Source organism: Scomber japonicus, chromosome 12 (genome assembly GCF_027409825.1).
Source record: "Scomber japonicus isolate fScoJap1 chromosome 12, fScoJap1.pri, whole genome shotgun sequence".
NCBI classification, from domain to species: domain Eukaryota; kingdom Metazoa; phylum Chordata; class Actinopteri; order Scombriformes; family Scombridae; genus Scomber; species Scomber japonicus.
Genome location: NC_070589.1, coordinates 24010150 through 24022652, shown reverse-complemented (window position 1 = coordinate 24022652; position 12503 = coordinate 24010150). Strand labels below are relative to the sequence as shown.

Below are 12503 nucleotides of genomic sequence, written 5' to 3'. Positions count from 1 at the left end.
CTCTTTCCTCACTTACAGGAGGGTGGGCATTATATCAACCATCTATCTCTCTCAATCTCTTTTTCCCTCTTCTACTTTGCCTCAAAGAAATTGCCTCTTGAGCAAAGCTTCAGTTATATATCGTCGGGCCGGCACAGGCACCACACACAAACACAAAGCTATTTTAAAGAACAGCATCTTCACTAGATGTGCTCTTTTAAAATTGATCTCAGCTCCAGAAACATGAACTGCAGACTCCCCCACATCACCTCTGTCCGTCCCTCTCTGCATCAGATATGCTATTTTCCTTCTCTTCGTAAAATGAGTAGATACAGTCTGATGCAAATGGCTGTTCATTATTAGCTGATTACTTTGTACAACAACAGGCAACGAGACAAGACACTGCCTCTGCCCACGGGCAAGTTTTGTATAAAGCAACAACACATTGTGTCGCTGAAGCAGCTGAGGAGCCTTTGGGACAAAACAATGACAAAATCCTGAGCAGAGCCGCGGGGTAAAAACAGGCCTTTTTTTGGGGGGTAATTTTTTTTCTTTGTACACAGACCACAGAGCACAGCAATTTATTTTAATGATGGGAATGAGCAATGCAGCTGTGCAGGCTTGCTGAGGCGTTCCTTAATTCTGCCATGAGGCAACGTGAAACATTGCGGGTGACCTCCACAACCTGCATTATGAAAAAGACAATTTGCTTTCTTTAAGTCTAGTTTTGTTTACTTCTGTACTAGCATGGAAAAGCTATTAATAACTGGTGAAAAGAACATTAGTCCATGGACAGAAAAAAAGATGCCTGTTGCTGCGCAGACCCTCCACTTCTTGTTCGGATGCTGTCAAGTCAAAAAGAAGCAGGCTGAAAACTCATTTTAAGCTGTTTTGCCTCTAATTACTTGAAACAATCAACTTATTGCTCCCTTTTTAGTTTTAAACTACTTTGCTTATGATAAGAATTGCACATCTGTTTTTAGCCACACTAGCAGTGGAGCGATAAGGATGACACCACTTTGGTCCAGACTGAAATATCAACTAATATCAAGTAACAACCACTAGATCAACTGCCCTGAATTATTGTACTAATATTCATGGCCGTCAGAGAATTAATCCTAAAGGCTTTGGTGAAGCCCTGACTTCCTCTAGTAACCCCAGTTCATATTTGTGGTCCTGAGTGAAAAGCACCACACACTGCAAAAATTAAAATCTAACTAAGATTAGAAATCTTAAATATAGGCAAAATTTGCTTGTTTTTTGTCTCCCAAGATATTTCTTCCTACCAGGCAGTTTTTGTTTAAGAGCATTTCACTTATTTTAAGAAGTATTTCTCTTAATAATCTTAATAAGGTATTGTAACTTGTTATTGAGATTTTATTACTGGTTATGAGCAAGTTCATGCTTATAATGATAATTACCATAATACTAAAGGTATAACATCAACACTTAGAAGTATAAAACTGCTTGGTCAAAGTCAGTATTTCTTATTTCAAGCATCTTATCCTTTTAATTGCTTAACATTTTAAAAACAGATGACAATTGAATGGTATTCCTTTTTGTCAATCTTACAACACAGCACAGCAATTATATGCCCAGATTAAATACAGTACAGAGAAGTTCTTATAAACCGATACTTTAAAAACATACTGCTCATCCATGTTAAAGTGAGTGAACTGTGGTTAAGTATCATTTAACAAATAAAGGTTGGAATTATATTCATTTTATTACATTTATGATTATTTAAGACATGTTTACTAAATATGTAAAATGACCTCGAAGAGAGAACTCATATTGCACAAAGATTCAGTGCAAACACAAATACAGAACACATCTGGAATACAAAAATAACCCATTTTCATTTGCTATTGAAATATTATGCGTCAAGACCCTTAATTTTACTCTAAGTAAAATTCCATTAACAATCTGTTCATATCTGAAGAACACTCTAGTCATTTGAACTACTGTGCAATTTCATTACATCCTCAATATAGTATTTTATTTGTACATAAGTTTGGCTCTTGCTGCTGATTGTGTAATAAGAGGTAAAATCAACCAGCCTTTCAGCATCAGCTAACTCAGTGGCCTGTGCAAGGTGTGGGACTTCAACTTGATAAGCCATGACATTTCTATCAAAGCATGTAGTTTGAAATGGTTGATATTCCAAACAATAAAGCCTAGAATCAACAAGATATATATTTTTGACCAGTCCAAATTCTGGCATATTACCATTCAGTACTTTAGCAAGGATCATTGACTTCTCAGGTATGTATTTATTACCATTTATCACAAGCCAATTAACTGATACAGCGTTTTTTACTTCACTGACCCCTAGGAAGTCTCTCAGTTTTCCAGTTAAATATTGTAGATCTTTAACCTCAGATACAGGTCCGATCTCCTTTTCACTTGACAAAATTGGGTGCATGGAAGGCTCAACATTTTGGCAGCTTTCATATATTTGGTTCTGATTAATCAAAGATTTGCATACATTTTTAAAATTTAGCTTGGAAGCCCATTGTTTAAAGAAACAGTGTTTGGATTCGAACCGCATACACATATGTCTGACCATTGGACCCAATAATTCTATTTGTGATGGCAAATGTATCATATAATGCTGTTTAGGTGTAATATTGTGGTCTGGAAAAAGCTCCTTCCAATGCTTCAAATGATTTTCAATTAACAACTTCAACGTAGACACAGCTGCAATGGAAAGAACAGGTGCAAACACTATTTGCACAATCTCTATTAACTTAATTATCAGTTGCACATATGCATTGTCTTCCAAACTCTCTAAAACAAATGGCAATATCCTAAGCAGGACAAGCATTTGCCCAGATGACTGTTTTAGTTTACCATCATTTGACATAAGTGTGCTAAGAGAAATTGGGGATGGCCTATCTCTAGCATCTAGTGGGGAATAAGGGAAACCAAGAATAGCAGAATTTACCGAGTCCAGAGTTATCTGTCCTGACTGAACAAGACGATTCAAAACATTTTTGATTTCCAGTGGAGCTATCCCTTCCAGAATCACATGCATGATGTCTTGTGGGGTTTGCTGAATAATATCAAAGGATGGGAATTCAACTAACTTGCTCCTTCGATTGATCCCGTATGTTGTTCTCAGGCTGTTGCGAAACAGGTCTGTGGTTGCCATTTCTATCTCATCACACTGTCTGACATGTTTCTCCAATGTCCTTTTAGTGTATGTATCCTCATTGAATTGTGACTGCATGTCCTCAAAAGAACACTCACAGTGTCTGCACTTACTGTATGCAAAGCCCACACCCTCTTTGAACCCTGCTAGTTCATGCTGTGCCAGGGTGTCGCCACAGAGAGAGACCATAGCACCATATATTGTTTTCTCTCCATTAATAGTTTGCATTTTAACACCACTGTACAATGCAACCATGTCTTCTTTAATTCTATTCAGTATTACGTCTACACCAGATTTGCGGAGGTCTGCTGATCTAGCCATCGCAAGTAGTCTGATAGAAGCCAGCTTAGACCTGTATTTTGGATCTATATTTCCCAGAGTGTAGTATACCATTAACAACTTGTTTTTTGATGCAAAGGATCCCAGTGGATTACAGATCTCTATTTCGTCCGTGTACAGAACAATCTGCAGTGCATTTGGTTTGTTTGAAAATAAGGGATGTGATTTTAGAAGAGCACCATCAACAATGTCATGAAAAAAACCTTCCCTGCACCTTTGGGGTCCCTTTTCAATCATAGTCAAAATCCTTGGATGTGATAAGAACTGTTCTAGACTTTTTATCAATGGTACATAATGAAATACTATGTCCTTGATGAAAAAGTCTTTTGATCCCTCACATTTCTTCCTGCATATGGTTCGAGCGATTAGAATTTCTTCTGCGTCAACACTGCCAAACTGCTTCCTAATAACACTGTTCTGTCGAAATGTTGTTGCAACGTTAGCAAGGGGGTCAATGAAATTGTTAAATATATCCATTGTATCTTTTTCCAGTTCACTTGTTGTGCTTCCTGAATGCTTCTTTAGTACTCCCTCCATCTGCTGCCTGAGGTTGTCCAGTAGTGATGATTGATACTGCTGTACCCCAGCAACAATGTCATTCATGCCATTCTGAGAATGAGAGATAGAAAGAGAAAGAGAGACAAAGAAAGGTAATGTTGTTAATCTTGGAGGTTGGAACACATCGTCATGATCACCAAAGCAACTTACAGTCATTTACAGGCATTAACATGAGGCATCAGCAACAGTAAAGTTGACAACATAACACAAATACTGAACAAACTGCTCTGCATAAATGTGTATGTAACCTGTTTTGTTCAGAAACAAACCTAGGTCTGACCGAGTATATAGCTGGATCATGTCTGGTGGTCACTGTGCTACAATGTGGCAAATTCATTACTGGTTAGGTCAGGAATACAGCTCATGATTCAAATTTCTAGATCTCCAATGCTCATGTGCATTTTTTCATGGTGGTCCCAAAAATATTTGTTAAAATGCACTGAGGAAGCAGATCACATGACTAAATGCTTTTAGTCCAAAATATTATATAGCATCCTTTTCAAAGTGAGAGTAGAAAGACTTGAAAGGCCAATGACCAATGAGAAGACTAATGACTGTCTGAAGCAATCCTGGAACTCCTGGTTGCTCACTCACACAGTCAAAGATAAACATGATTGTAGGGAAGCATCTTACCTGTGACAGACGATGCTTGGCTCGGGCATTTATCACAAAGGCAGTGGCATGTTTTCTAAGATCCTAAAACAAAAAAACAAAGAACAAATACCTGTAGTGTCCTGACATATGGAGGCATAACAGTTAACAGTTGACAGAAGTTGACTGAAGTGTCCAAGCACTTTAAAAAGTATGGTTAATAATGATGCACAAAATATTTTTCTTTTCAACCGAGAAGATCAATAATTTTGCATTTTAAAAAAACATTCATATAGCCTATGATGTATGCACATCTGATAGTAAAAAAAGGTCAGATGCGGTAAGAAACGATGGATGATTTTATATTTTGGTTATTCTGACCAAACCAAATCTAAGAGCATCCCTAATGGTCCATTTTAGTAGATAGTCACCAACTGAGTAACATACTTGTTGCTCTGTGACAGCTCCATTTTCGTTAATACCCATTTGGTCTTCATCTGAGTCAGGTGTGCAGAGGTTCTGCTCCATGATGCTAGAGTCGGCTGGAAGCTGATCAGGTTGAATGTTCTGTGTACCACATATAAAGTAAACAGATTATCTGAAATGGTATTTAGTTATATTGAATAAAGTTATTTCATTCATATTTATCATCAATAATTTTTACATTAACCAAGCTAAGAGTTATTTTGGTTACAATTTCTATTGTTTTTCTGTGCATGTAGCTTATATGCTCCTTACAGAATCTTACCAAGTGAAAATACAGTAGGGCAGGCCATTACCATCATTTCAATGATTTCATGATTTTTTTTTTTTTCATAAGTTTTTGCTTACTTCTTGCCGTGGTGCTTGGCTTTCCTCTGGTCGCTGTTCACTTGCTTGCATGCAGTTCTCTGGTCTGGTGCCTTCACGAAGGTGTTGGATGTGTCTTCTCTTTACATGATGATAGAATGAGTTGAACACTATATATTCCTCCATGCATCCATCAATACCACAGAGCAACCTGAAATCAGGGCTGCGACTGTGCAATCGATTATAATGGCTCATTAACAGTTTCAGTGAGCAGGTAACAAAAATGCAGATAAAGCATCTCCAAAGCATCTTGAAATTTATCAAAAGCAAACACAAATACGAGAGAGGTTCCAGATGAAGTTCATGAAAACGGCGGGGAAAAGAACGTAATAAGATGGTAACAAGAATTTAATGTGTGTTCAGGATATTACCTATTTAGAGGGGGGCCCTGTGAGTAAGAGTTTATATATATATATGAATATATACCGAATAACATCTGCAAATAACCAGTGTAATGAAATGTGACGCTATCTTGTAATAAATAAAATACATTTGACCCATAACTGCATCATTTAATCATACTATCAATATTTACAACATTTGTAATATTTCGGTCACCCCTCATTATGAAATGGTAGCTTCCATGGGAAAGCGCGAAGAAGGTCCGTGACGTAGAGGGTGTGTTTAAGGTGAAGCTTTAGCTAAGCTTTCAGCAGGTTGCATCAGAAGGACAAAGAAAACGCGGATTCATTTTATGCCATGGACAGAGCGGGCATGGATGACATAGCAGCTGAAATACTAAAAGGTATAGTATGTTTGTTAATACCCAAACTTCTCCTCAGGAAGTTAACATATTTGAATTGGAACATTGGCCAACAACGTTAGCATGCTAATTTAAACAAGCTAACTAACTATCTAGAACTTGTGCGCCTAACCACTGTAAACTGTTAATAATGGCACAAACGATACTAGTTGACGTAATTAATAGTGCCAGAAATAGTGTTAAGGTGCAAATGATTTTGAAATAGCCTTGGGTAAGCTACATCTGTTTAGCTTAGAGCTAACGTTAGCCGTCTCTGGCGCCCTTTCTATTGTCAAACACTGGCGGTAACGTCATCATTTTAAAAATGGACCGTTACTGTGAACCAGTGAAACTAATATTGGTGATATTTGCTAACGTTAGCAGGAATTGGACATAAATTATCTGCATTTTCAGTTTTCAAGGTTAACTGGCTGTTCTGAAATTAAGTTAAGCTATCTTTGTAAAGATGCAGACTTTTTTTTTTTTCAATTATATGGTCGCTCAAGCTTCTTACAACTGTTGCATATAGCAATAATATAAGCTCAGATCATATTTGGCTGTTTTTATTGTGTGGGTGTGTTTTTGAACGATGATAAGCCAGAATGAAAACAAGATTAAATGAAATAGGAGTAAAGAGGCTATTTTTAAAATGTCTATTTATGGGTTTCATCAAGTCCCTTTACACAGGTGTATTAATCAAGCACCATGCAGTCTCCATTCATAATCTAGGTGCTTGATTTTATACACTTGTGGAAAGGGTTTTTGCAATGCAGACATTTAACACAATGTATTCAATGTAGATGCAGTGATTTTAGTAACAAAAATAGTATGACAATATTCATATGACATGTTTTGTTCATAACCTACATATTTGCAAATTCATTAATTTGATGTGTGGCAAAATTTGTTTTTCAGCTGCTAATATAAGCAAAGCCATGCTGCCCAGCCTCTCAAAGGAGGACTTGCGTGACCTCTTTCCTGGGCCAGAGCACTTCCTCAGAAGGAGAACCATTTGGAGACTCACTCATGATGAAAATGAGGTAATGATAGATTTCAGCATTTTGAATACTTTTAATTTGCAGTCAAATAAGCATTTCTTAGCCTTCCTACATCTGAAGATGTAGAGTTGTATAGGTGTTTTTGTTGTTTGGTGTTGGAGTTGTTTGGTGGGTGTCAGAGTGTAGAGTTCTTTGTTTTATAATTACCATTAAATAAATGTATCTTTTATACAGGGTCAGGCATCAGAGCTGCATAGACCAGGCAGTGGGGATTTCAGCCCCACCCACCCACCTCCTCTTCCCCAACCTCCATTCCCATCCTCTTTCTCCTCCAACAACCCCCTCCCCTCTCCATCCCCCATTTCTTCTCCATCGTCCCTCCCCTCTCCAAGCCCCCAACATGGCAGAACGGTACAGCTTGTCAGCCCACAGTATGTCATATACACCGACACAGAGTTAGAGCTCGCAAGGAGTGCCTTCTTTGACAAACAGCGTGCTGGAGATGGACAAGAGGGAGACTTTAGCCTGTCCAAAGATCTTCGTTGCAGATTAATTAGAAATACAGTCACAAGCATGATTACAATCAAAAGAGCTACAGAGGATGATTTTTATTATCCATGCAACCGTGAGCTCACTGTTATGGCAAAGCGCCTCATCGACTACTACCCAATGCTTAAGGACAGTTCAGCCAAGAGTGGGGCTGAGTGGGTAAGTCACTATTTGTCAGTCGTGTCTGCTTGTACGGCTTCATTGCTGTATATGACTTTTTAACATTATTTATTACACAATCTGTTCTGTGTCTGTCTTGTCAGGAAACTCTGAAGAAACAGCTCTTAAAAAGAGTCCAAAATGTTTCAACTCCTAAAAAGCAGCAGGGAGCGACTCCTTCGCGAAAGAAGCCACGGAGACTTAGCTTTCAGACCAGACAGGACACATCCACTGATGAGACTGATGAATCCACCACCTCTACTATGATCTCAGAGAGATCAACACCACCAAGCTGCAGCACCCCAGAGGTTGAACAATCGCATGGTAAGTGCACAAATTGAAATAGTGAATAGTGTTTTCAGTATTAATGGAGCTTCTAATATTACTGTGAACAAGGACAATTCCATGTCGAAGTAAATTCAGCAATGTTATCATGCAATTTCAAACCTTTTTTGTTCTTGATTACTCATTATTGTCCTCTTTTATCACTGTGGGTGTTAATGACCGATTTAACCTGTAATGTCTGAAATGGAAATCGTGATCTTTTTGGTATGGCTGTTTAAATGTTAATTGATGACATTTGTTTTTCTAGCATCAGAAACTTCTGACAGCCTACAGAATCAGGCAAGACATTATAAAACTCTGCAGGATATGTATAAAACCAAGGCCAGACCCAACAAGAAGGATGTTGCCCAGCTCCTGGACCTTGAATTTCAGTCAAGACGGGCCTTCATTGACTCCGATGTGACTAAGGAGCAGGACAGGCCTGTCAAGATTCTTGAGGCGTATCCCTGCTTTGGAGAACTGGACCATGTAAGCAAATGTATTCATTTTATGTAGCCCTTTGCTTACTAAGCCTGGGAAACATTACAACAAGAACAGCAACATGTTACGTTTATATAGCGCTTTCATCAACACTCGCTTCACAGGGAAGAGGGAACCTCACTAACCACCACCAATATGTAGCACCCACCTAGGTGATACGGCAGCCATTATGTGCCAGAACGCTCACCACACATCAGCTTGAGGTGGAGTGAGGGAGTGAATGAGCCCATATACAGATGTATATCATAATTTATGTAAACTGAAAATGTTTCATCATTTATTGGATATAACTATTTAAAAAAAACCTCCACATATTTAAAAAAGAAAATGTTTCTGATACACAAACAAAACATAAGTTAAATTATTACTAGTATCAGTATAAATGCACAAATATGTATTTAAAAGTAGTGTATCAGATTTACATTTGTGAATCTTCCTTTTTAAATATATGAATTTGATTTAATTTGTTTATTTTATATTTATACAACAACAAAATGTGCATTGGAAATATTGTTGTTAACAGTCTATCTATGGCCATTAATTAATGATATTTGATTACATATCTGATTCCATATGATAACTAATCATTTAGTTGTTTGACTCCTCACTCTGTCTGTTAAAATTGAAATATATTTGGGAATATTTCTCCCTTAATTTGGTGCTTTTGTCATGAGGTTAGAAAGTTTAACTATCTGTCAGATTTAAACTGGAATGTAAATTTAAATTTAACATCTCTTCTCTATCTTTTGTCTGTCTGTGTGTTAGCTAATGGATGAACTCCGGCGGATCCTTGATCAAAGGAACTCCAACTTCCTACCTGAACTAAATACCCGGCGGGCGACCTTTTTCGAGAGGGCACAGTTTTATGGAGTATTCAAAAAGGTCATGAAGCCTCCACTGTTGGACAAAGGTTAGTACAGAACATAACAATTGAGAATCCCACAGAAGTTTTAATGTTTGTTTAATAACTGGCTGCAGGAAAACAAATTTGTTTTGTTTTGTTTTTAACAGTAAAGCAATCAATCGCCCTGATGAAGGCTTTACCGAATATGTTCCCATCACCTGTGTCTCCACCCAAGAAGTTAGGACATGCAAGTGAGGCTTTGCTTCACATCCTTGAGGTAAGAAGATGTACATGCATAAGAATTTTCACATTACTTTACTGTACAATACAAAGAGTGCATTGTGGTATTTATTTTTCTTTTTGTGTGTGTCAGCCTGCAGAAGACCCCAACACTTTTCTTCAGACAAGACCACTCTCCAGCCCGGTCGTAGTCGTCTGTGAGACCAACTGCATACTGGCTATTGGAACCATGCCTGTGTTGATCTTCCCAAAAGAGGACATTGATGCTAGCGTGATGTATCTCATGGCATGCTATTACATCTTTCACCTTACATATCCTAAGTGTGCTGCGACACTCCTGTCTGTGCTGCAGACTGAAGTCCTCTTGGATGCCATCCATGACCAGGACATGACTTCCGCGTATAAAAAGGCTATAGGCGAGTGGAAAAAGTTCTTAGCTTGAGCTGCTGGCTCTTCCGGTTCCTGCATCTATGGTCGCTACACACCAACCTGACATCGGCTGTCGGATGCAGTCGGTGGTAGCTTTTCTGCCGATTACACATGTTGAATCGGCAGAAAAGCTACCACCGACTGCATCCGACAGCTGATGTCAGGTTGGTGTGTAGCCGCCCTTTAAGACTGGAAGCGCGAGTACACTGCTCCGTAGACATTTATAATTTTGTTCTTACAGTTACTTATGGGGCTTTTGCTTTATTTTGTTTACTAGTTTTTTACTTTTTACTCTGCTTAAGTTCAGTTATGTAAAGGGAAGCTGCGGGAGTACTGTCATACTTTGAAGACAATAAAAAAATTGAAAAAGAAATTGATTGAGATTCATGTATTTGTTAAGTACCACAAGCAATCACGTTTAGTTGTTCTATTATTGCATTTATCTAGGATTACATTTTTAGAATATGGTATTTTTTCCATAAGTGGCAGGGAATTTAGTGTTATTTCAAGAATTTTGCAGTTGCATTGGATGCTAAATTTAAGTAAATTTTTCTACATATTAGAAAAAAAATTCTTAAATTGTTCTCCTTATCTAGACAAATGTACTTGATTTCAGTGTAGTTGTACAGTTTTTAAGATATGTTGCCTAACATAAAACCTTGTTTGGAGCTGATAATACTAGCATATGCTGAATATAAGCACATTTTTCTGAAAAAATTCTTAAATTTTACCTACTTATCTAGACAAATGTACTTGTTTTAAGTGTGACTGTACTAACTTTAAGATATGTTTACTTACATAAAACCTAATTTGAAGATGATGGCACTAGCATATGCTGAATTTAAGCACATTGTCCTACATATTGAGAAAATAATTCTCAAGTAATTTCCTTATATCAATACAAATATACTTGTTTTTAGTCTAAACACACTAGTTTTAAGATATCCGTGGGTTTTTAAGGCTAGATATATTGACTTGTTTTAAAAAATCTTGTCAAGTCAAATTTTCCTGTTCTGTTGGCAGATAATTTTGCTTATTTTAAGTAAAATTAGCCTTATTTTATCACTTTTTTTCCTTATTTTTTAAAGTCGAGTTTTTGTAGTGCAGGGCCTCAGTAAAGCTGAAAACTGAAGAAATTGATTTTTGTTGGGTAAGTGAGGGTTCAAATAAATGCTAAATTATGAATGAAATAGGGAACATAACACAAAATATATAATATACTGTAAAAATGTTGCCTGAAGTGAAATTTGCAGGTGCATTTACATCATCATTTTTCAAAAAAAAAAAAAAAATTCTCCTTTAGGTGTCAGATGTTTTCACACATAATTCAATGCAGTTTTTGTAGCAGAAAAAAAAGATAATTAACTGCAGTTGAACTCTAAAAGGATAACATGACACCTTATTGTAATATAGTGTCAATTTTGGGTCACACTGTTCAACCTGCTGTCAAACATGAAGTAGGATTGTAGGAATGTAATTCAGTTAAAAGAGTCTACGGTATATGTTGTGAAATCACACATTAAACCTGCTTAAGGTAACACTGAGGAGATTTTTCAAAGCAGTAGTAGCAGGAGACATTTCCAGCAGTACTGCTGTGTTTCAACATTAAAAGAGGAATGTGTTTTTTTTCTGACAGGGTCATGAATGCTTGAATAACTTGTTCAAAGCTTGGGTAACATATTGTGGTATTGTATTCAGCACAGAAAATGTTTCTATAAAACATTCATTTTGGCATTGCTAAAGGATAAGGGCTACACTTTGTCTCAGTTTAAAATAGTGTACGCTTTCAGTGTTCTCAAGTTCATGGGTTTAGATCCTGTGTTGTACTTAGTTCAGTATTCTGTTTTATTTGTATTTTTTATTTAGGGATATATTACTCTGATGTTTACTTCTTCAGTGGCACTAGTGAACTAGGGGCAGATAGAGAGAGAGAGAGAGAGGGAGAGAGAGAGGGAGAGAGAGAGAGAGAGAGAGAGAGAGAGGCTTAAAGTACTGAGAGAAGGACTAACATTGTCGGGTTTTGGTCTTTATTTGGGATTTGCTGACAATAAGAAAAATATAGAATAGCATCGAACTTCTTTAAGTCCTGCTTCATGAGACAACACAACCACATCATCAGCATACAACAAGAACTTATGAGAATTTTATGGCGTTATTGTCTTCAGATTTTTGGGAAACAGACGTTTTTGGAGAGCTTTGTGCATGCAAGACTGCATGTTAGCATTTCTGGACAGCCAAGTCCACAAC

At 37.3% G+C, this 12503-nt stretch overlaps 1 protein-coding gene and 1 long non-coding RNA gene across 2 annotated transcripts in view; one reads left to right on the top strand and one right to left on the bottom strand.

The window, feature by feature from the left end:
• st6galnac3 (ST6 (alpha-N-acetyl-neuraminyl-2,3-beta-galactosyl-1,3)-N-acetylgalactosaminide alpha-2,6-sialyltransferase 3) overlaps window positions 1–12503 on the bottom strand; it is a 59922-nt gene that overhangs the window by 15923 nt on the left and 31496 nt on the right. The gene's annotated exons all lie outside the window — the stretch shown is intronic.
• LOC128369276 (uncharacterized) lies at window positions 9585–10038 on the top strand. Its single transcript, XR_008322002.1, has 3 exons — window positions 9585–9653; window positions 9755–9864; window positions 9961–10038. It is a non-coding gene; the product is annotated as an uncharacterized LOC128369276 (long non-coding RNA).